Source organism: Haliotis asinina, chromosome 2 (assembly GCF_037392515.1).
Source record: "Haliotis asinina isolate JCU_RB_2024 chromosome 2, JCU_Hal_asi_v2, whole genome shotgun sequence".
In the NCBI taxonomy this organism is placed as follows: domain Eukaryota; kingdom Metazoa; phylum Mollusca; class Gastropoda; order Lepetellida; family Haliotidae; genus Haliotis; species Haliotis asinina.
Window position 1 is genome coordinate 23,467,035 of NC_090281.1, and position 23,524 is coordinate 23,490,558.

Below are 23,524 nucleotides of genomic sequence, written 5' to 3' on the forward strand. Positions count from 1 at the left end.
AAAATCCATTTAAATGTCTTCAAAGACTGATTGCTCACAAACGCACATTTTTTTGTAGAGAAATGACTTATTTGTTTGAATAGCCTTATATATTCCAGAAGCTGGAGGTATAGAGATGGCAAAACGTTGTGGATAATCAACTTCTTTATTTTCGTAATGGTGACGTTTCGGTATAGATTCTGGTACCGTTTTCAAGAATCTTTATACCGAAACGTCTCCATTGTGAAAATAAGGAGGCTGATTATCCATAAGGATTTGTCATCTCTAGAGAATGTCCTGTTTCATGTGTGGGGTTAATCATACAATACTGTTCTTATGCAGGAAACGTATTGTAAATGGCTTGACCAAAACAGGAATGAAAGAAAGGCCGTTCATCATTCATAAACATGTTCCGGATGAGAGAGAAAAGAACAGGTTAACAGGGCGGGCAAGCCTGTAATTAAAACATCTGACGGAACAGATTGTGTATTGCACCGGTACTGAAACTGGGTATAGTCATATTGGGAATGAACATATTTCAGTTTATTGCAGGGATAATTTCTGCCCAGTTGGTTTATCCTGCGTAACATCCGGTTCGATGCCAAACTTGGTTCATCTAAAGAAACATATCATTGATGCATCTATATTGCAAAAAACTGCAAAATCTACTCTTGGGTAGGGCTTGTGTCCAACACCACGAATAAAATTTAGCGTCGGAGATTTTATACGACGTAATGTCAAAGATATTAGATATATCGACATATACACATGGAGGAGATAGCTAGACCTATAATTCATAACCCCTATTTTGCCATTAATATTCATATTATAATTGGGTTTGTATGATCATTATGGCTCTTCTCCGCTCTTTCCAGCTCGACGGAAGTGAGTAACATTGATTTTGTTGCTCAGAAAGGTTCACTCCCATAACGCAGACCTCCCAAACTGCAGGTAAAAATGCACACGAATTAAAAATTTGACTAGGGTCATGGCCTGGTCTACTCTTTCATAAATCTGGAGAACAACAAGGGACCATGTGGACATCCTTGTCTAACACCAGTGCACCAATCAAAACAATGGATACCATTTCTAAAAAGAAGAAAAAGTAATTTATTTCGGTTAACTATGTTGACATTCACGAAAGCACAGTAGAATCTGCCTTTTCTTCTGGTTACATGCTTTAAACTATAGATTAAAGAATAGGTTAATGCGGTTTATTGGAATGAGTTTTATTCCCCTTTTGATCACACGGATGTTGAGTTGCGTGGTTTCCAAAGCAGTATTACAATATGTTTAGCAGAGTGTGAGTGCGGCTCACATTTATACCCTGTTAAATTGCAAAGTTGATATCTATTTTATCTTTTTCACAGAAACACTAAAATCAAGGTGTCAGGTGTTGCAATCAGTGTTCTTTTACTTAACATTGGTTGAGCAATATTTCAGCAACACTCACTCGCTCACGCAGCAACTCAAGTACACAGGAACTAACACCTTCACTCATCCACTATTCCAATACCCAACTGACGTAATGTGAAACAACTGAAAGACTACTCAAAGGTTCGTGAAAGTAAACTCACTCACTCACTCCCCCTTATCCACAACTTTGGAATATACCCGATAAACAAAACAAACAACAAATGAATATACACCCACGTTTTCAAGAGAAAACGTTTTTTTGACACGTAACTTTCTGTTTTACACACCCACAAACACAAAATACAGCTGTCCTTTCTATAAATTTCAGACTGTTTAATCTGTCTCGTGAGTTTCTCTTGTTATGATGAAGAATTCCGACACATAATTACATATCGATTCATTCTTGACATAGAGTAATAGGCAGATTTGTGGCTTCCAATGTTTCACCGTTTATTGCTTAATTGAAATAAGCGCCACTTGACCGTCGCTGCCAGAAGCTTTAAGCTATGTGTGATCGCTGCAAACAAAACTCGTACGCAGCGCTTGCACACCCAGTCCTTTACAAACGCGATAAAGAAATTGACATGAATAATTAACACCCTATCCTTGGTGCCAATTGCTCTTTCCAAGATACACATGATAGTGGTTTTGCGTGCTAAAAGAAGAGCCACAAAAATAACACCGTGGCACACAGCTCGTATCTGTGTAAAATAGACTCAATGAAGGACGTTGTGGCGTTACGTGAAATATGCGTCAATGTTGTTGATAGCTGGGCGTGTGAAATAAGACACGATGTTGCCTTTGAAATATACATCGTGCTCGTCAATAGCTGTCTCCGTGGTGGCAAAATGCCGCTTTCTCAGACATGGACCGAAAATGGTGTGTAAATAAGCTCTTTGAATTAGCGCAGTCCTTTATCTGTTCACTCACTATCTCAAGGTTATCGGTGGCAGATATTTTGCAAGATAAATGTTTACTGGTTGACGTGTTATCAGAAAACACAATTTAATCTTCTGGAATAAATCTTTTCAGATACCAAAGCGGAAAATGTATAACATGGATTAATATAAAGCGTCGCTGCAAGATCTCTGATCTGAAACGATATCCATGCAAAGGCAGAGATTCTACCTCCGTGTTTTTAAAGGTCACATGCAACGCAAAACACAACTTTGCAGATTCTGATACCATTCGGTATGGACTTACAGAAACAAATCATCAAAAATGCTGAATTCTTTTACTATACTGGCTTATCTTCAAACGAATACACCATGTTTCCTCTAATGATGGGATTCGAATTCGGATCTTAGGAGTGAGTGACAGTTTTAGTCGAGTTTTTCTTTGATTGTGACATTTATATCATGACTCTCTCCTTGTGTGTCGAGCGAGTGAGAGATTTTGCATGGGACATATTGTACCCATGTGGGGAATCGAGCCCGGGTCTTCGGCGTCACGGGCAATCGCCTTAAGCAATTGGTTACCCCGCTGTCTGGACACTTTGGGCAGTGGCAGAAGGCAGAACCATTACTCGATATGCTGCAATTACCATTTTTGCAATTTCACTATCCTTTCAACATAGCGGGATCCAATGATCTCAACCGTGGTCATGTGTATAAGCATCGATCTGTGTCTCATTGTTTCCCTGTTTTTCCTTCTTGTTATTTTGGAGGTTTTTAAATTGGTGGAGTCGGAGGCATCTTTGTAACTTAATTGTAATAAGGTTGAAAAGGCGCCGAAAACACTTGAATAAACAGCAGACATGGTTCTAAAGGTGTGGTTCATCAAGTCGTTGCCCTTATAGAGAGTTTGACAGCATAGAGTCTCCGTGCTGTGGGTTATTATAATTATTGAAATAAACTTTTTTGTGATATTTGCCGAGCGCTTCAGTAAGCGATACTGATTCAGACAAACAAGATTAAGGGTTATTGATTCGACTCTAAACACTTTCAATACAAGAGGCATAGGTTATATATCCTTCCAGTGTTGACATTTTGCTAGGGATCAGCACATTTGAAGGGTAATAGGTCAAAGTATTTGTGTCCGTTAAAGTAGCTAAAGGCAGTACCGTGTGAACGAGCAAACGTCCGTCGTCAAATCAGCCTTAAATATACGAGTATCTGATGAAAATCAAAACGTAACATTCTCGAAAACAGATTTATTGTCCCACACTCTGAAGCGTGGATATGATCCGGGTGATGTGATCACGGCCTGGTACCGTCATGTACTATCCCCAGTGTCTGGATGGTTGCTTGCGTTAAATTCACTCTTCAGTAATATCATTGCCGTGTTCCTGTAAAGCTGGGAGGGCCATCGTGAAAGGACGACGTGTTTTTCTTGTTCCGGATGTGTACCGTAGTGTGGAGGTCTGGCGACTGGGTTTGCCAGTCTGGCTGACCTAATGTTTGATCAACAGCCCTGATTTTATGACGCCATACGATAGGATGAAGTCAAGTCTGAATACACCAGCATCCTTGAAGTGCACACCCGCCATCATACTCCACAGTAGTACACTGAGATCGGTTCTTCCAGCTCCACGTATCACACTCAGGATCCTACCCAGGATCGGACCTGAAATTCATTTTACATGTAATCCTGAAATCTTTCCCCTGGTCAATTCCTCGAGGAGTCGATTGTCCACTCTATGAGCGGAAAATTTAACTCATTCACGAGTGTGGTCGCGTTCAAGAAGTGGTGACATAATGCCACAGGTAGTCCATACCTGCTGATTGGTAGAGAGCTGTCGACCACAGCTGATCCAAACGTGTAGCACTGATTCCATGCAATCCTGATCATAGTTTGGTTGACGGCAAATACGTTGGCAGCGTTGTGTTGACCCAGTTCAAGACACGACCCAGTTTGAGTATATATCTGCCTAATTTTCGGTCGCCAAAAGTCTTTGAGTCAATATAGTGGATTCAGCCGTTGCAGTTCATAGTGTTGTTGTGCTCACCAAACAGGTGTGTCAGTCACGATCAATCCAAACAGATTTTCAAGCATCTTGATGATACGGTTGCCATGACTACATGCCCCTGTCTGCTCATGAATCTGAGGTCCAATAAGAGTTGTCCAGAGTTTTTGAACAGCGATATTTCAGTGTTTATTCATTTACTGGATGATTTATAAATAGGTACTATACGTTACACCTATTTACACGATAGATCACGTCCAAACATTTTTCTAACGCAAACACATTCTAAATGAGCAAGCCCAGAAGCATGACATAGACATTATGTAAATATTATTGATAAAAAGCATGGGTGTCATGCAAAACGGGTTTGGAAGATACTTGTAATTCTAGTAATGTGTAATTTGTCGCATCTGACGGATCGCCATATGATATCCAAAGAAATGTCATATGCAAATGAAACATTCGCAAGACCGTAGGGTCAAATAACAAAATATCTGGAAAACCATTGCCTATTTACAATCGTTTAATATTTTTTCCTACATCCGTCCAGCTATCAGGAACATGGATTGTATTTTCAAAAAACTAATTTTTTAACATGATTTCAATTCCAGGAATCATTTTTGGCGGGGAGACAATCATCAGAAGGAAAGCTCCTGTTTCCTAATGTCACAAATGGGAACGTTATTTTCGGTTTGCAAAATTGCACATCAGTCACATTGTATGTCACGCTAACCAGTCACGAACTGCTGATGTCGTGTTCTCATATCAAGGAAATAACGCAACATCAACCCAAAAACAATCTACTCAACAAAACGCGCAAAGCATAATGACCCTTATCGCAGAATTTACAGGTAAAGCGATCTGAATTTCAGAGAGTAATTTTCTTGAAGTGTCTCTCCAAACAAAATGCCTGAGCAATTTTCCTAGAAAAACAAGCCCTCGAAACAACTTTTCTAAGACTCACAACACATGTGGGAAGTTAAGGAACATACAACCGTCGACTCGTTAATGAAATTTCTTTTCAAGCAATATGAATGCGATGTAAATTTCACACTAGGGAAATAGCACTTCTGAGTCCCTTGTCTATAAACGATTGCCAATCGCCCAACACTCAAGTCGCGTTTCGTACGCTCAGAGGCCCTTTGAGGGTTGGCTAATTTTCGATGTTAACAAATCAGGAGTAAGTAGGGTGTTATACCGCTTTTAGCAAATTCCAACAACATCATGGCGGTTGAGTGATGTTTTACGACTCTTAAGGTGTCTTTATTTCATTTGTTAAAGTTTACGTGCAAAAATAAGAACATGATAAACCACAATTATCATTTATTCATGACACCGTCACGATATGGCTGAGATATTGCCGATGTGACGTAAAATATTAACTCACTCACTCACTATTCATGACACATAACACATATGAAAAAACAAGATTGTAAGCGTACAATCGCAAATCAAACGTGCAATATTTTTTTTGTAAAACGAAGCTGATTGGATACCAATGTGTAACGTAGACTTTCAATTGCTGGTTTATTTGCCGATGCCTTCAGATGTGTGTACATAAGATGAGATCTTGGGTTTTGTAAATACAGCCCCCCCCCCCCCCCCCCCCCCCCCCTCCCCTCCCTCCCTAAGTAATTGAAGGAATTACAGCAAATTTGAAGGAATTGCATCTCAAATGTAAACAAACCCAGCCCACTCGCGAAACAATTGCAGCGATATCGGTAGTTTAACGGTAATAACAGAAACCCATCGGCCCTATCGGAAGCAATGTCGGTAATAATGGAAACACGCTCGGCCATCTCCGGAGATTTTCCGGTCGCGAGCGGAAACTCACGCAGCAAAACATGGCGTCGTTGGAAGGAGCACCCGTCTCGGTGAGTTTTGTTTTTAGTTCCTACTATTACATTTTTATACTTATCCATCTTTGACCACCCGCGTTGAATGCGTTTAGGTATGAGGTGTTGTCGGGGCAATAGCTTATATTTCTAGGAAAAGATTGTCACTGCAGAAGAGTGTCACAAGTCATGCCCCTGGAGATTGTTTACAGCTGAACATCGAAGTCGTGCCGATGTAAAAAAATAATAAAAAGTATGGAACCAGTGAATTTTGTTATTGCCTACCCAAGGATCACAAGATTCTTGCCTGTGATGACAGGAAACATCTCATGTTCTCCAACTTCGACCACAGCGGTGATCCTTCCACGCATCACTTCCTGTGTTTTTACGAGTCGCCTTCTCAGGACTAACCGCATCTAGGTATCCCGGTTCAAGCCGTGAGAACCTAATCTTGCGTAGTGCAGCATAGTTGTTGGAACCACATTTCAAACCAGCTGTTGTGAAATTAGTCGTTTGAACTCCGATTTCAAGGACTTTTGTTTTTTCTTCATTGTGTTATTTTTCAACTTTCTAAGTTGAATTTGCATTTTTGATAATTTGTTACTATAAGTCCATACCGAAAGGTATCAGAATCTGGAAAGTTGTGTTTTGCGTTACCTGTGACCTTTAAGCTGGACTTAACAATATTCATGCACACGATTACCGAATATGGCCAACCAGTACTTCCCTTTGTCTCCTCGCAGTAGTTCCGCGATGTTGATCGATCATTCCATTCAGAATGATCCGGGATTAAAGCAGGATTTGTTTCACTTGAACGAAACCCATATGGATACGGTTCAAAGAAAGCACCTGTCACACTCAGGGTAATTTTAAGATTCGAACGACCATACAATGATGGCACGACAAAGGGACGTAACTCTACAAAGAGAACAGGGAAAGCCAATAAGACAAGAAGGCGGAGGGGAACTGATACAGAACAAACACCTAATATTGTTGAGGAAAGTAATTCAATCTGTGGACAAACGACTTTAAAACAAAACAATGCGATGTTTTGTGCTGATAGTAACACTATCTTATCATCATACCAACATCTGTATGTACCGATAGAATTGCTGAATATGACGAAACCGGAGCTAGACCTCCAACAGCCCATGTACTACCCCTTTTCAGTCGCTGAAGTCTATAACACACTACTCCTCCACATCCCCACCCACCCCACTTTAGTCGCTAGTCTGCACTTGCAGACTATGCTCATCTTCTTCCCTACTCTGTCAGGTTAAACTCAACCCCTTCCAAGCACTTGCAACCGATTACATCCCATTATCAGCTCCTCTCACTCTGTACTACAATAGAAAGACACGCATACTCTGTTAAAAAATCCCTGAAGCATTTACAGTTTTAAGAATATTTTGTTTCCATGTACTGTTATTGGACTTGTGCTTTTTTTTAATTTGAAGAACGGTATTTGTGTCTGTCGCTGTCAGAGGATTGGATTCAAACTTACTCTGACCCGTCTTATAAAACCTGGGTACCCACTTGATGCATATTTTTATCAGGGGCTTCCCTTTTGCTAAATTCCCTGGTTAAAAAACTTTTATAAACGCTTTAAATCACGAACGGGGAACACCAGAAATGAGCTTCACATAGTGTGGGCAAGTCCGGGAATCGAAACCGGGCTTCGACATGACGAGTGAACACCGTAACCACTGACCTACCTCACAGCCCTAAAAACGCTAATGAAACACATTTTTAAATGCAACGAAACATTTCTTGTACAAAAAGAAAACATTGGCAAATATGAAGAGTGCGCTATCCAGTCGACTTTGAACAGTCCTTCGACCTGATTATATGCGCGAAAACACACAGATTAGGGAAACTAATGTACATGAGAGAACATCCGGTGGTTCCGGTGTGAAGGTCATGCGTTTTAGACTACTTCCGGTTGTTGCGAGTTTCATAAAATTGAATGTGCAACAACTCAATTTTACTACGTCAACCAGAAATATCCGTCTGAATTGATAACCAACTTGGGAGAAACTGAGGAGGTTGAAAAGACACATCATCTAAATCTCGTCAATCTTCCCCAAATCACGTTAGAATTAATGGCAGTCACGTCAGTAGTCGTTTTTATTCTGTTCTGCAATTACATTTCGCAATAAAATGTTCTATACTGCCCGTGGCCATGGCAACGGCAAAGGAACGTGAAATCAAACCCCGATAGGGCCCCATTGATTTATCCCAAAGTGATTTCTCGTCATAAACCGAGAAATAAACATGGAGTCTTTCGCATTCTTCTATCTCGCTGGCGGATATGAGACCCCCTTACATCGAATTATCAACGATTAATCGCCTCTGATCATAACAGAGGCTGATGATTGCGAGGTTTGTCCAGGCTAGGGAGCAATCATTTATTTCGCTTGGCTGGAGATGGGGAGAAATCGTTGTATGGGGAGCTGGTTTTAATGCGATATTTCCTTGACATTAATCGTTGGGGGAAGGATGATACACCGGCCATTTACCCCGGGACAATCACCAAGGGTTACGACAGCGAGGCCTAATATGGACGGCGGTCAGACATGGTACGAAAACATGAATTAAATTGCCGCCGACATGTTGCCATGTTGGTTGTATTTACATGTAAATACGGTTTGATGTGTTTTCTGCGTTTTATTATTCAAATGCATTTTATACACTGATGAACGCTCGATTATTTATGAAATATGTATGTGTATAATTTTTATGTGAGTGAGAATTTGCTATTGTAAATAAACATAGAATGATATGTACAAGCGCAGTCGTCAATATTACAGACAAATGGCAGCGTCATGTAAATATTCGAGTCATAGGGAAACCACAAGGGAAATGAACACAGTGCCATTTGGAATGTTTACAAATGTGGCATATGTAATATCTAAGAAGACACTTCATCAGCTAAGTAAAGAATCCAGTGAGGGGATGAATCCAATCTGAGATTCGAACCCACAATCTCAGAGAGAGGCATCCACACGCCAGCTCACAAGATCTGACCCACTCAGCCAACGCATTTACCCCAAATGTATAGCAACCTGTAGTCTAGATCCCGTACTTGAAAGTGCAAACTTCCTCCCATTGTCAAGGATATGAATGCACAATTAGTTAAGAAAGCGGTCAAATGGAACATATCGTACATTTTGGATATTGACTACAATATGTGGGTTAGATTGGTGATGTGTGCTGGAGATTAGGTACTTCACAGTGCGTGTGTGAGTTTGAATAACGCATAGGGCTAAATGTAGAAATGTATGGGAGTAATAACATATATGACATCTGCATAATATTTAATATGCAGAAATCACAGTCTTTGAAATTATGAACCACGTCCAGTGAACCACGATGACCCATAATCTTCCGACACCTGACCTTGACCCATCATGTTGCCTCTAAAAACAAGCATGACGATACAGCGGATCCTTTTCACAAGACGTAAGAATGAAGTTTTAAGTGCATTCGTAACTACTCGTCTCTTTCCGTGACCTACAAGCCATTCGGCTTGCCGGAATGACACGGGTAGTTACGAATGGGTTTAAGTGGACATGAGGTAAACAAGATGTGGGTTTTGCTGCATGGAAAAATACAGTGTGTATTGCAGTAGCAGCAACCTGAATGAAATACATTAGCTTCCGGTTGCTCTGGTGATTTATGCCTCACACAACAATAAATGTTTTCCCAGAGACTTCTTTAGTAACCGTATATTTTTTAAAAATCATCCAGGCTATCAACAACCGTTTCATGTATACATGAGTAAGTCAGGCCTTTGGTCTACAATTTAACACCATTTCTGGTCAACTCTTCCGGCTAATTTTCGAAGTACTGGAAGCATAGCACACCCACCCCAGTTTCGCACCAAATGTCGCCTACTAGAAAATATCTTTACACACATAAGCAAAAGTCATGGTTTTAATATGACCGAACTAAATACTTAAAACTGAGGTCATAAATACGTTTTGATGTGTTTTCTGCGTTTTATTATTCAAATATATTTTATACACAGATGGATGCTCGAACATTTATGAAATATGTACGTGTATAAGTTTTTATTGAGTGAGAATTTGTATGTGGTTATAGTTTTGTCAATAAAGATAGAATGATATTTACAACCGCTGCCTTCAATATGTGGTCAGTTTTAATTACTGGACGAAAGTACTTTTAAAAAGCATAAACATCTTACACTATTTCATCCAAGCATAGCTGTCACGTGTCTGTCTTAGCTACCCCGCTGACATTCGCGATACTGCCAGCTACTTACCGGTACTCGTAACAACTCATTTTGCTAACTAACAGGTTACTGATCATCTAAGGTTTAAACAGGATGACGACGATCCTATGAGAGTTGAATAAGAGATGGGATAAAGTTCAGTTAAACACCCTAGGGTAGTGACGCTTTCAACCCATCAGTAATTCTAATCACGGGGGCTTGTATGGCTGACAATACTACGTCCTGGGGCCAAAAAGCCTACACTGATACTTCTCAAATGAAATAGGTTATTCTTTTACCTGCAATACTTTATTGGGAAATTAGCGGTATCGAGTGATCGAATCCACCATGTTTGTCCTTCACCCTCAACAGGCTCGCACCAACACGATCGCCACGAAATAAAAATAATGCTGGTGTTTTATTTTTGACTAATCAGAGAGCAGCTCGTCGTTGGTGCAAGCCTATTGAGGGTTGTAGAACGAAAGTGGAATATCTAGCGATTACGGAAAGATTGTGTGTTTTCGCCGATCGGGTGTTTTTTAATTGAAATACATGGTATTTCTTCTCCGAGAAGCGATGAATTTCGTAGGCAGGTTTTTGGCGTACAAATGAGAAGTTGTTTTTTCCCCCGAGTCCCAAGCAATGTTAATATTGTTACTCAGTACATAGTGGACCGATTTTAATAATTTTGGATTTATTCGAAAGAGAATTTACCTGGATTTATTTCAGTAAGAATCACGGCTGTATATTTCACAATTTCCCACCCAGAATTCGCCCATAATCGAGAGTGGGGTGTTTGACAACTTTGTGCGCGTTACTACCCTTTCCTTCTTTATAAGCGTGTGGCTATCAGTGGACGCTTGTTGGACCCAGGACCTATTATTTTCAGCAATACAAGCCCGTGATTCTAATCTGGCACTTGTCGGAACAAAACTTTCTTTACGCTCCGGCTCTGATACTCGGCATCAGAGGCACATGTACAAATATATAGTTCACTTAAGTGCTCATGGTATTGTGGGTTTGCTTTTGCACTCATTCGTTTACCGTTAAAATAATTCGTTAGTTTTTAACATAATGTTGCTTGTTCGAGGCTATTTCCATTAAAAGCAGATGTTTTACTTTTACGAAACGTTTGTATGGGGCTCCTTTGAGGAAGCTACACTTACTAAGGTTAATCTTAACTCCCATTCTTTAACATTGACCTTAGTGCTTTGTGAAAGTGTTGAGGCGTCTATATTCTTTGCAAGGGTGAGTGAAGCATTTTGACATGCAGGTCAGATTTTCCTTTCTCGAAAACAGTTGAAATCTTTGAATTCCGAATGCAAAAGTTAAAGCGGCGTTATGATATTGTTTATGCATTTCGTTGCTTCTGAGCGCCATGTACACCCAAGGTGTGTTTTATTCAGGAGGGAATTGTGTAATTTAGCGGTGTTCTTTCGCTAAAATGAGTATTTTGCTTTAGAGAGCTGAGCTCTGAGTTTCAGCTAACCAATACTGCTGACGTTAATCACTGGATTGTGTGGTCTAAAGTCGAATATTTAATTACAGACCGCCGTTACATAGGAGTACTTCTGAATAGGGCTTTAAACACCAAACAAACAAATGAATGAATAAACAAAACAAAAACACGGGCATCTTGGAATCCGAATGGACAGCCAAGTTTCGCTCGGGGGTCACATAACTGAAAACATTTGTGTTAGACATTTGTGATCGTTGTTTCCACACGTCTCTTCTGTAAAGAAACCAGCCCTTGGCAACAGGCTACACCGCCGTCACAGACTCGCAACAGACACCACATGATCGTCTCCCGGGAAACAAGAAACAGGTCCATTATAAGTCTTTCAATGACTGTTCCATCAGTGTCGCTGGCTATCCGATGTCCAAATGTCATTTAACATCCGCTTGTCCCTGACCGTTAATCCGTGGACAGAGAGTCACTTCTGGAGAGTGTACACTTTGAGCGAATTTCAGCCACATAGGGGAATGTTGTTGATGTTGAAAACAATAGCTGAATTCATGTCCTTAAACTTGATTTAAGATTTCGACGGCATCCCTACTGCGTTGTAGGTGTAACTAATACTTTGTGTGGAAGCGTTGGTTGTTGTTCCTCCGAGGTAGGGTAGCTTTGTGGCTAAGACTTTCGCTCGTCACGTTCAAGACAGGGTTCGATTCCCTACATGGGAACAATATTTGAAGCCTATCTCTGATGTCCCCCGCCTTCATCTTGCTGCAATATTGCTATAAGCGGCGTAAAACCACGCTCACTACTGTGGTTGTGTGTTGTTGTTGTTGTTTAATGCCGCACTCTGCAATAAACGAAGTATTATGGCGGGGTATGGAAGCGTGCTAATAACATATCTGGAAAAAAATGTTCCTACCTACATGGAACCAATATGCATCCGTACGATTGTAGTTTCCGTCTTCGTGTTAAAATTTGAAATAAACATTTTTCATGTACATTCCATTCACTGAGTTCACACTTTAACCGTTTACATACTGAAATCCCCAAGAAACGCATCACTCTGTTTTCATTGATCATGGAATATGCAAAATCGAACTTAAACCGCTTGACGTAATTTGAATGTGTCGGACACATGTGACGCACACTGAGACGCATCTGCATTACGTGACCCATGATTTTGCATAGGCGGATCCAGGGGGTGGTGTTGTAGGAGTGCGCACACCCCTTTTTTCTTGAAATTTTGTTAAATGATCAATGAATCTGGTGAAAGTGAAGTGTGTACACGAACCCACAATAATGTCAATAGTGTGTACCCCCATCCCTACTCCACCCTTTCTCAAAAAGCTGTAATTCATATCTTCACCGGCAAATCGTGGGAAAAAGATTCTGAAGAAAACGTGACGGTTCCACAACACAATGACAAACCACTCAGTCTAAGTAAACTTAGTCTCAGTGTATTTCGTTACACTCCACCACTGAGTCTAACAAAACCTAGTAGAAGGTCGCGTCAGGTAACCTTTGAGCTACTTATAACCGTGCAATCAAACGCGAGACGGTTAAATAGATTTAACCAATCAAACAACGGCTACTATTTAGGGATCGGAGGGACTTCCAAAATATTCAGGTTACCGACACAGATCTCCCCACAAACAAAAGTCTGTATATAACACAGTTATTTGACCAGCTGTATATACGCTTTGGGGATTCTCTTGACATGGTAACCATTAGCCAATATTTCCGTAAGTTGAATATTGCCAAAAACACTATTTTCAGGGACTGTTTACTCACCGTTGTCATGGTTGTAACGTGCGCTGTGTGTATCAGCCGTAAGGGATCGTACACTAAATATCATTCGGAATCGTTCGGATACGAACCTTTTCGAGATAAAAAGTTCAAAAGGGATGTGCGAATGTCCACTTTCACGATTTGGTAAGCTGTGATCTGATTGGTCAATTTCAAAGGTTACCTGACGCGACCTCCCATAGGTTTTGTTAGACTCAGTAGTGGAGTGTAACGAAAAGTACTGAGGATAAGTTTACTTTGACTGGCAAACAACTCAAACATGTAACGGCATCACACCTACCTTTGAACACCGTTCACTTTACATATAGCGAAGATACATAGCGTTCACTAATGTGGTCCATGTTTGTGAAGACAGAGTATCTTAGCAACATACCAGCTTTTGGAGAGAAAGAGTTATTTGGTGTCTGGGGACTGGTGCGTCTACACGTCAAGTGCCCACAAGGATTAAATTGTCACAATTGAAAAGCCGTCTGGTTATCACAGCACTTACGACAAATGCAATCGAGCACACCCAAGGCAACCTTGTGTCACGCAAGATCATTACATTTCTTCGCTCATTTGATGAATAGTTGCGAGCCAGACTCTGGGATTCGCGGACAAAAGGGTCTCCTGCTTCCAGACAATCAAACCAGGGCTGCGTCTGATACAAGTGCGTGCACATACGAAAGATTTTTTGACTATCTAAAAAAAATATTTCCATGTTTTAACAATGTATATGGCATGCTTTATCGATGTTGATTTATGTATATAGGTAGTTTATCTACTTCTTGTAATTTCAGTCTCTGTTACACTTTTATACTCCGTAAAATTCGTGTTTTATGTCAAAAAAGATTAAGAGGGACTTTAATAAATAATCTGTCTGTCGGTCGGTCGGTCGTGTCCTCTTTATTGGCGAGTCTAGATTTCATTTCCTTCGCATGGAGTCGGGCGTCCACGTGGAGACCGTAACGGTGACTGCTGAATTCAGCAGTACTAAACCATGTTATTTTCTATACTGTCTGTCCCTCTCGCAATGCCTAAGCACTCACTGAAGCAAGTCTAGATTTTCTCAGGTTCAGAATCAGTTTACCTGGTTTTATTTGTTACTATTCGAGGTTCAACCGTTATTTTAAGTTCAGCAGCTGAAACGCTGGGTTGGTGGAAGCTTTGTGATGTACGGGGGCAGTGATTGGTAGTCATGGCAGGGTAGGTTCTTATCTTATCACCGTACTCCGAAGACCCTACACGTGATATCTGGGAGACCCTACCCGTGATATCAACCACTAGTTTGTAGGCCCTCAGAAACATTCGCTACGTCAAAGACAGATAGAACCAGTTCTTCTCATATATCAAACTTTAGCTTCAATATTTAAAAAGACACTTCAGCAGTATCATCGCATTAATTTCGTAGCTTGAAACAACATTCACGATTAAATATCTTTCAGTAATAAACACGGCAGTCGATATCGTTCAAAGGCTCATATCAACGTCACAGAAACTCTTAACTTAGCCTGCAACTGACATTAATCCCTCCGAATCCATTATTGACTCGCCATGTAACTATACGCAGACACCTACCGGAAAGTGTAAGGAGTTTGTAGCTGTCTTGGGAAAATTTGAGAGCTCTTGACAATACCACAACATCCATTAATGGAATCACCAGGAAATGCACAGGAAAATTACGAGGAGTCTGTTGTACAGGGAGCTGATTTGTCGCTGTGTGGAGCTGAAGCGTCACGTGAAATGGGTGAAGTGTGAATGGCCCAGGTTCGTGGATTAATCCGTCGAGTCAACTCATATTTCAAGTCATGTCTCTTGGATTAATCGGATTTGTTTGGCCTGACGTTTTTGGCAATTTGTCAGAAAGTATGGGGCTCAATTTCTGAATCGATTCCCTTCCGGGACAAACTGTTTAATAGAAACATTTTTTGTCAAAACAATAACACGATATCAATGCGCAAGAGACAATGTCCACTTTACCCAAGTGATCTGAACTTTGCTCTGCAAAAGCCTATCATTAAGATGTCTTAACAGAAGCAGTGAATGTCAGATTCCTTTGGTTTTTGTCTGACATTTTAAGCATTTTTATGGAGAAAATACAAATGCTTTCAAAGTGATTGCTACCGAGAACTGTAAAACAGGAAGTGAAAGAGGGGACGTCGTTTTACCTTTTAATCCTTCCAAGATATCAATAAATCATTTCATTATATCAGCTTCGGAAGGATTTTATTGATATCACAAATTTGATTTCAGGATTTAATGTTAACGAAGATCCTGTTTTTCACAGTTTCATAATAGAAACCACCGAATCCTACAAGGGACATCGTCGCGCTGTCGTCAGTACTACAAAACCAAGCAACAAATTACAGAATTGACCAAATCTCTGACAGGGCTATCAGAACATTTAATCTACACCAACAACTCACAACCCAAAACACAAACCCAGAATCCGTCCCCACCATAACCACCCCCCGACCTCTCCTTCCTCAGCGGACCCGTGAAGGTGCGGGGTAGAATAGGCCTTCAGCAACCCATGCTTGCCATAAAAGGCGACTATGCTTGTCGTAAGAGGCGACTAACAGAATCGGGTGGTCAGGGTCGCTGAATCGGTTGACACATGTCATCGGTTCCCAATTGGGCATTGCGGTTCGATGCCCATGCTGTTGATCACTGGATTGTCTGGTCCAGACTCGATTATTTACAGACCGCCGCCATATAGCTGGAATATTGCTGAGTGCGGCTTAAACCTAAACTCACTCACTCACTCCTTCCTCAATAGGGACGTTGGAGTAGCCTGGTGTAGCCTGGCGTCCGCTCGTCACGCCGAAGGCCCAGGTTCAAATCCCCACATGGTTACAGTGTGTGAAGCCCATTTCTGGTGTCCCCGCCCGTAATATTGCTGGAATATTGCTAAAAGCGAGGTAACATATTACCCACTTACTCCTTCCTCAGTGACATCGGAACCTGTGGAAATCTAAAACTGCTTCATTTGTAGATTGTGCATTGGAGAAAGGGTTGGGTAGTCGGTAAGCAATTGTAGTCAGTCACAGTCACAATTGCTGAATGCGGCTTAAAACTAAACACACTCACCGATAGTGAGTACAGTCACAGTAGGTTCAACAAATGAATTGGAATTGTACTCCGCATTTCTACCATAAAACTAGTCTGTCGTACAGACCCTGAAGTATATATATCCAAGAAAGCCCACGCAAGTCTAGAAAATGTGGCAAGTCTAGATTTCCTTAGCTGAAAATGAAGAAAGTCTAAGGGCACCATTTCATTATATTATTTTTTTTTCACTATGAACGTTTTTTCCAGTAAAATATGTTCATTTCAGAGACTAGATGTTAGTCTACCATAAAACATTTTGAAAACTTTACTGAGGCTGTGAATGGGGTGACCTCTTTCGTTACAGTCTTTCAGAAACACATACAAACATCAAACAAATGTGGTGGTTTCGTTGGTTACTTTAGTGTCTGGTCCAGTGCCTGCTTTTACAGATGATACGTCACTAACGTAACCTTACTGCAATGTTTAAAAATGGTTGTTAAGGTTAACCTCGGTTGAGGTTGCTTCGTGAAAGGAGGCCCAGGAGGGTAGATGTGTGGAAAGGTTCCCTCCCGCATCCCACTGAACTGAAACGGTGAGAAAAACGATATACATTTTGTGAGGCAACATCAATGAGCTTACTGCCGATGGTAATCCACTGTATTGCTAATACACGTTCAGCCAATCAGCCAGTCAACATAATTATACATGGTTCACGTATTTCAGGTAACCCTTGAAACTGTTCCATCCTTGATATCTCCAGGGTATACGTTCCGATAAGTCTCCACTATACCTGAATGCATCTACGGGTGATAATTTTATTACTTTCCTTTGCTGGGTCCGCATTCTCACAGAGCCAGTCGGCTAAGCCACCGTTACAACCGAGCTTGCCAGTTTCAACAAAGATAGCGGTTGCAGATGCAAAGGTTTGCTCGCAGTGCGGCTCAGATTTGGGGGAAATCATACAGACAAATGGACAGGTCCGAAACTTTAAATACATATATTCAAGAACCTCTTCTACCTCTTTCAGAGAACCTCTGCATGGCTTGTGTTGCCAAGGTTAATCGGTTGGATAATTTGAAAAGCGAAAGTGAGTTGTGATTGGTACACACAAATTCTTAGCGTAGACACCTGATTGGATAAAAAGCCAGCCAAGGGAGGTAATCGATTCATCGGGCTGGGCCGTAGATGCAACAAGGATGTACAGGAAGATTCGTCGGAACGTACACCCAGGAGATATCGAGGATGGTAGAAATCTGAGGGTTCCGCAAACTGAAAAATAATTATGTTTAATTTGTTTACGTGACTTATAGAGTTTCTCTGGAATCAGTATGATCAAGAGTATGCTTACCCTCTGCGCCAACACCTGGTGTCATTGCTGATTTTGAAAGATCAATTCAAATATTTTTTCATAGATCAATTCAAATATTTTTCGGCACCATCTTGTCTTTTATGCCAAATGGAAACGGTTCCGGAAGATAATCGATATGGTAATTCTCCGGTCTTAACTGTTTAAAGTCGCTTCATATTGTTGAAGATGTTGACACAATCCTTAGCGGAGTCTTCCATCCTGGACGAGCACAAAGAAGTATTGTGTTGAAGATGCCGTCGCTGAAACGATGAACACGAAACTGTGCCACTTTACACACGGTGATCTGACCTTCAGAGATTTTCATCTGATGTGTAAACAAATATATAACTTCCTGCAATTCAGAGTCTGTGCCACAATGAAACGCACTGAGATACGATTCGGATTCTGTGATCATAGAATATAGATAAATTGGTCTGCGAGGAGCCAGTGTAATTGACTATATTATTGCTTCTTTTAGCATGTTGATATCGTACCCTGGGTCAGAACCTGTACAGGTGGCAGTAACCTGTCGATTTCAGTCACAGTCAACCTGGCGCCAAACTCTTGAGCTGAAAATGCTGTAGAGGGCCATCTCAAACTCATGTTGGACCCTTTCTCGCTAGACAGTGATAGCTTGATAGGCGTGAAGAGAAAGAGACAGTCAGGTGTCTGAGAAGCACGTGCACAAGAGGTTCACTCTTATTTAAACGTATATATTTCCGTTCATTCTTATTTAGCCAGAGTCAAACCAAAAGGGTCTTGTTAACAGCTTTGCACTATGGTACTGTGAGAGATGCAGCCCAAACAATTGGCATTAGCCACTAATGTGCCGATATTATGATTAATTTATTAACCTGTGCTGTGCCGTTTCTATTCTTTCTCGTACACCAGGCTGCTCCTCTCTTTGCATTCCTCCATCGTAACAAATAGTGTATGGGTGAATGAGTGAGTTTAGACTTAAGCCGCATTCAGCAATATTCCAGCTATATGGCGCCGTGTTGTAAATGATCGAGGCTGGACCAGTGACCAACAGCATGAGCATCGATCTACGCAATTGGGAACTGATAACATGTGTCCACAAAGTCAGAGAGCCTGACCACTCGATCTCGTTAGTCACCTCTTACGACAAGAATAGTCGCCTTTTCTGTCAAGCAGGGGTTGCTGAAGGCTATTCTACCCCGGGTAGTCACGGGTCACAAATAGTGAACTCAGGAAATATTTCATTGATATTTTTGTTTGTTTTTTGTTTGTTTGATTGTTGTTTTTATTTTAGGACATAAATTCTGCCCCCTCCCCCCCCCCCCCCCCCAAAAAAAATAAATAAATAAATAAAGTAAATAAATAAATAAATAAATAAATAAAAATAAAATAAAATAAAAAAAATCACACAGTCTGATTTTTTATTACCATCAGCGTTTCACTGAGTGTTATTTGTTTATATGTTTTCAAATTAGACTGCAATTCGTCGGTCCGCTTTTGAACCAAATGGATTATAGTAGGCTCTCCCATTCATCGTCCCCTCTTACAGCAATCATGGCTAGGTGAAGACCGATTCCAACACGGACCTTCACGGTTCTGTTCGAACCCAAGCTCCTCTACCAGTATGGGACACATCCGCACAGATCATTTTTCTACCACCAACAATTTCTAAACCTTGTGTAAATAGTTGTTCCAGACAACAGTTCTCAACTGTTGTTAGGCCACACTCATGACACCACTGAAGTCGCAGTTCACGATGCTGTTCTGTCGTAACAACATGCCTCACTGTTTGACTAATAAGCTTGCCTCTCGAATGAGCACTGTTTGATCAGACATTATGTCTAATAACCGAATGGTTACTGTTTAAGAAGGTACATTTTTCCCCTTTGTTGCAATAGAAGGTGTATAGGAGTCCAAGACATAAACTGTAGGTGATGATGATGACACGTCAAATGATCTGGCTACAGTCGACTCCAGTGTCCAGGGAATACATTACTTCGAAGAATAACAAACAGTTGCTATGAGACAACATTCAAACAACCGAGAACACAAACATTGCACATACACAAGAGAAAACATTTAAATTATCTCTTATAAATACAACCACAAGAAAAAAGGTTTAATCAGTCTATTGTAAGATTTAAATTCAGACGTTCAAGCGGCTCTCATCAGCATTATTTCGAAAGTGAAAAGAACGTGCATAAACACGTTTTTTGAGAAACAAAAACAGGACTGCGTATTTCCAAATACTCAACTAACACAAAGACATTTCGTCAAAATGTAGCGTAGTCGCACTGGCGGCTTATTTCCATTATTGCATTTTTTCATGTTTTACAAGAGTCCCACACGGCATAATTTCGTCAGAATGTCTCGCTGTCGCGCATTTTCTCATTTCTCAAGGTTTTCAAAAGTTCTTGAAAGGAAATGTCGCATGAATATTTCAAACCGTATTTTTAAAATGCTAGCAAATCTGTAATAAATATTGATGGAACGAACTCGGTCACAACAATTGCACATGCGCATAATCATACCTCCCACAGAAAGAGCCAAGTCTGTGAGGGACGGGGTCGTAGGTTATCTGAAAATTTATCATTTATCGTCAAGTTTTGTACTTTCACAAGTTTGTATACAAAACCGACCGACAAAGAAGCAAGTAACTTGAAAGTGGGTTTTTCACAAATATTTGGGAGAATAAACAGTCTTCACAATCAGGTATCTTATATCGATATCACTCATTGATGTTCAGATGACGAAACCTCTTGCGACCCGTAAACTAAATTGAGCCCCTTGACAGAGAACCTGTTCTTTAACCCTTTAAGTGAGTGAATGACTCTGGTTGTACGCCACTTTTAGCAAACGTCCACTAATATCACAGCGGGGGCACCAGAAATGGGCTTCAAACATTTTGGACCTGTGACGAATCAAATCCGGATCTTCGACGTAACGAGTGAGTGAGTGAGTGAGGTTTTTACTCCGCTTTTAGCAATATTCCAGCAATATCACGGAGTTGGACGCTAGAAAATGGGCTTCACATATTGTACCCATGTGGGCAATCGAACCCAGATCTTCGGCGTTACGAGCGAACGCTTTAGCCACTGAGCCACTCCACCGCCCCTTAATCCCCTTAAATCCGCCTGCTACGGTTTTCTTAACCACTCGCATTGTATGTCCAGACAGACAATTTATGTAAAAACATGTTACGCCCTAGTTCACAGCTGAGCGGATTATTAAAATGTCAAAAAGGGAAAAAGTTCCTCTTTGCTCAGAATTGTTTGAATGACAACTTAAACTGTTACCATCCCAGGGAAGAAAATGTTTACGATATCATGGAATCACTATATTAACCACGTCAATAACAAAACTCGGAACATACAAATGACTACAAAGCACACAGTTGAATTTCTAAACACAATCACTAAGGGACACAACTCTGCATGGCAAGACACTAGTACTGTTTGGATGGAAACTTACTTTAGTTAGGATTTTACAGACACTTCGTTTAATGAAAAAACATTCAGTGTCGTAAGAAGATCTGATACGAAAATGAAAAAGAGGTAAGAGAGAGAAAGTTGGATTCTGTCGACTCCATGACACGAAACATCAGTGTGCTGAGCGAACGTTTACAAAATCGTTTAAAGAACTAGGTTGTGAAATATCGTCTTGGGTTTAAGAATATATTTTTATGGGAAAAATGGTACAGAGGGTATTTATCATTCATAATTTAGTATTAACTTAATATGATACAACTTATCAATACCAGGGTTTTATATTTCGTCCAAAATAGATTTGATTTTCACTAAAAAAATCACTCAGTATTTGAAAGACTGCCAGTGAGAGAGTGAGGGAGTTTAAGTTTAGTAATATTCCACAAATATCACGGAAGGGGACTCCAGAATTGGACTCCACACACTTTGTGCCCATGTGGAGAATCGACACCGGATCTTCGGCATGACAAGCTACCCGCCACCCGGTGAACCTGTCAACAGACAGTATATAATAGCCTTACACACTAGGGTGTATCTCCATTTTGAACAAAATAAGACAAACTCCAGTACCTTACATAACAACACAAACAAGTCACCTGGTTTGGCTTGTAAGAAAAACCACATGTACGACTCAAAGGAAGTTAAGACCATCCGCTTCCATCGCAACCAACAACTGATTATCTTTAGTTATAGTGACATGAATCAGTGGGTCTGTCCCTAACGTTTGTTGAATCACAGGTAAACTGTAGCACTAATGGGTTGCGCAGTATAGAGTCTTCTTTCATGCGCGCGAAGATTTGTCATATTCTCTATAGTTTGCCTGTGGTTGAATAGTTTATATAGTCCCAGCATAAAGTGCAGTTCTACATTCGTCTCTCGACAATATGCCTCTTATATACAAAACAGTGTTATATAAGATCTATTCTCCTCATATTACAGGACTAAACTTTGCAGATTTTGTCAATTACTGCATACTTCATAAAAAGGGCATCCTCGATATCTCCAGGGTATACGTTCCGATAAGTCTCCACTATACCCTGGACGCATCTACGGCTCTGCCCGATAAATTTATTACCTCCCTTGACTGTCTTTTGATCCAATCAGGTGTCTACGCTGGGAAGTTGAGCGAACCAATCACAAATCACGTTCGTTTTTTGAATTATCTAACCGATTATACTTGGCAACAGAAACCATGCAGAGGTTCTCTGGAAGAGGTAGAAGGCTTTCTTGCACATGTTGTTTTAAAGTTTCGGACCTGTCAATTTGTTTGTATGACTTCCCTAAAATCTGGGACGCACTGCAAGCAGAGACCATATAATAGAGCAAACCTTCGCAGTTGCGATCGCTACCTTTGTTGACACTGGCAAGCTCGGTTATAACGGCGGCCTAGCTGATTGGCTACTGTGAGAAGGCGGAGCCAACAAAGGGAGGTAATAAATTTATCGGGCAGAGCCGTAGATGCGTCCAGGGTATAGTCAGGGATACTCTATAACAGGGATTGGTCACTCGCTTGCTTTCCTTACCATTTGTACTAATTAACGTGTGCCTCGTCATGCTCCACTGCACACGTCGACTTGGTTTGTTCTCAGCGCAAATCGGCTGCGCTTAACAGTATTTCAACCAGTTTACTGTCGGAAACTATCGGCATCTCCCGGAGTAATACTCGGTAAATTGGAGTAGGCTCCCCTGAATGTTGTCACAACAAGCTGGTTACACTTCCTGTCGCCGAATGATGCATGTGTGGATTAATGAGAGGACTTGAGAATGTGTTTACACATTGCCTTGTTCAAAGACTCTCTGTTTATGTGACAATTTTGATACAGCATTCGAAACGATCGCCAGCCCAGAGGCCCAGCGTCGGTTGTTAATGTATCAGGCCAACAGTTTCAGTTATCTGCAGGCCCATGTGGTCTTCTGTCAATTAGATCTCTTTTCTTTTCAACTAGCATCGTGCCCATAATTTGTATTAATGTTCAGGAATTATCCTTGATCCCTCATGTTAGGATAACTTCCAGTTTCACTTCATAGTATTATATATTCAGTGCCGC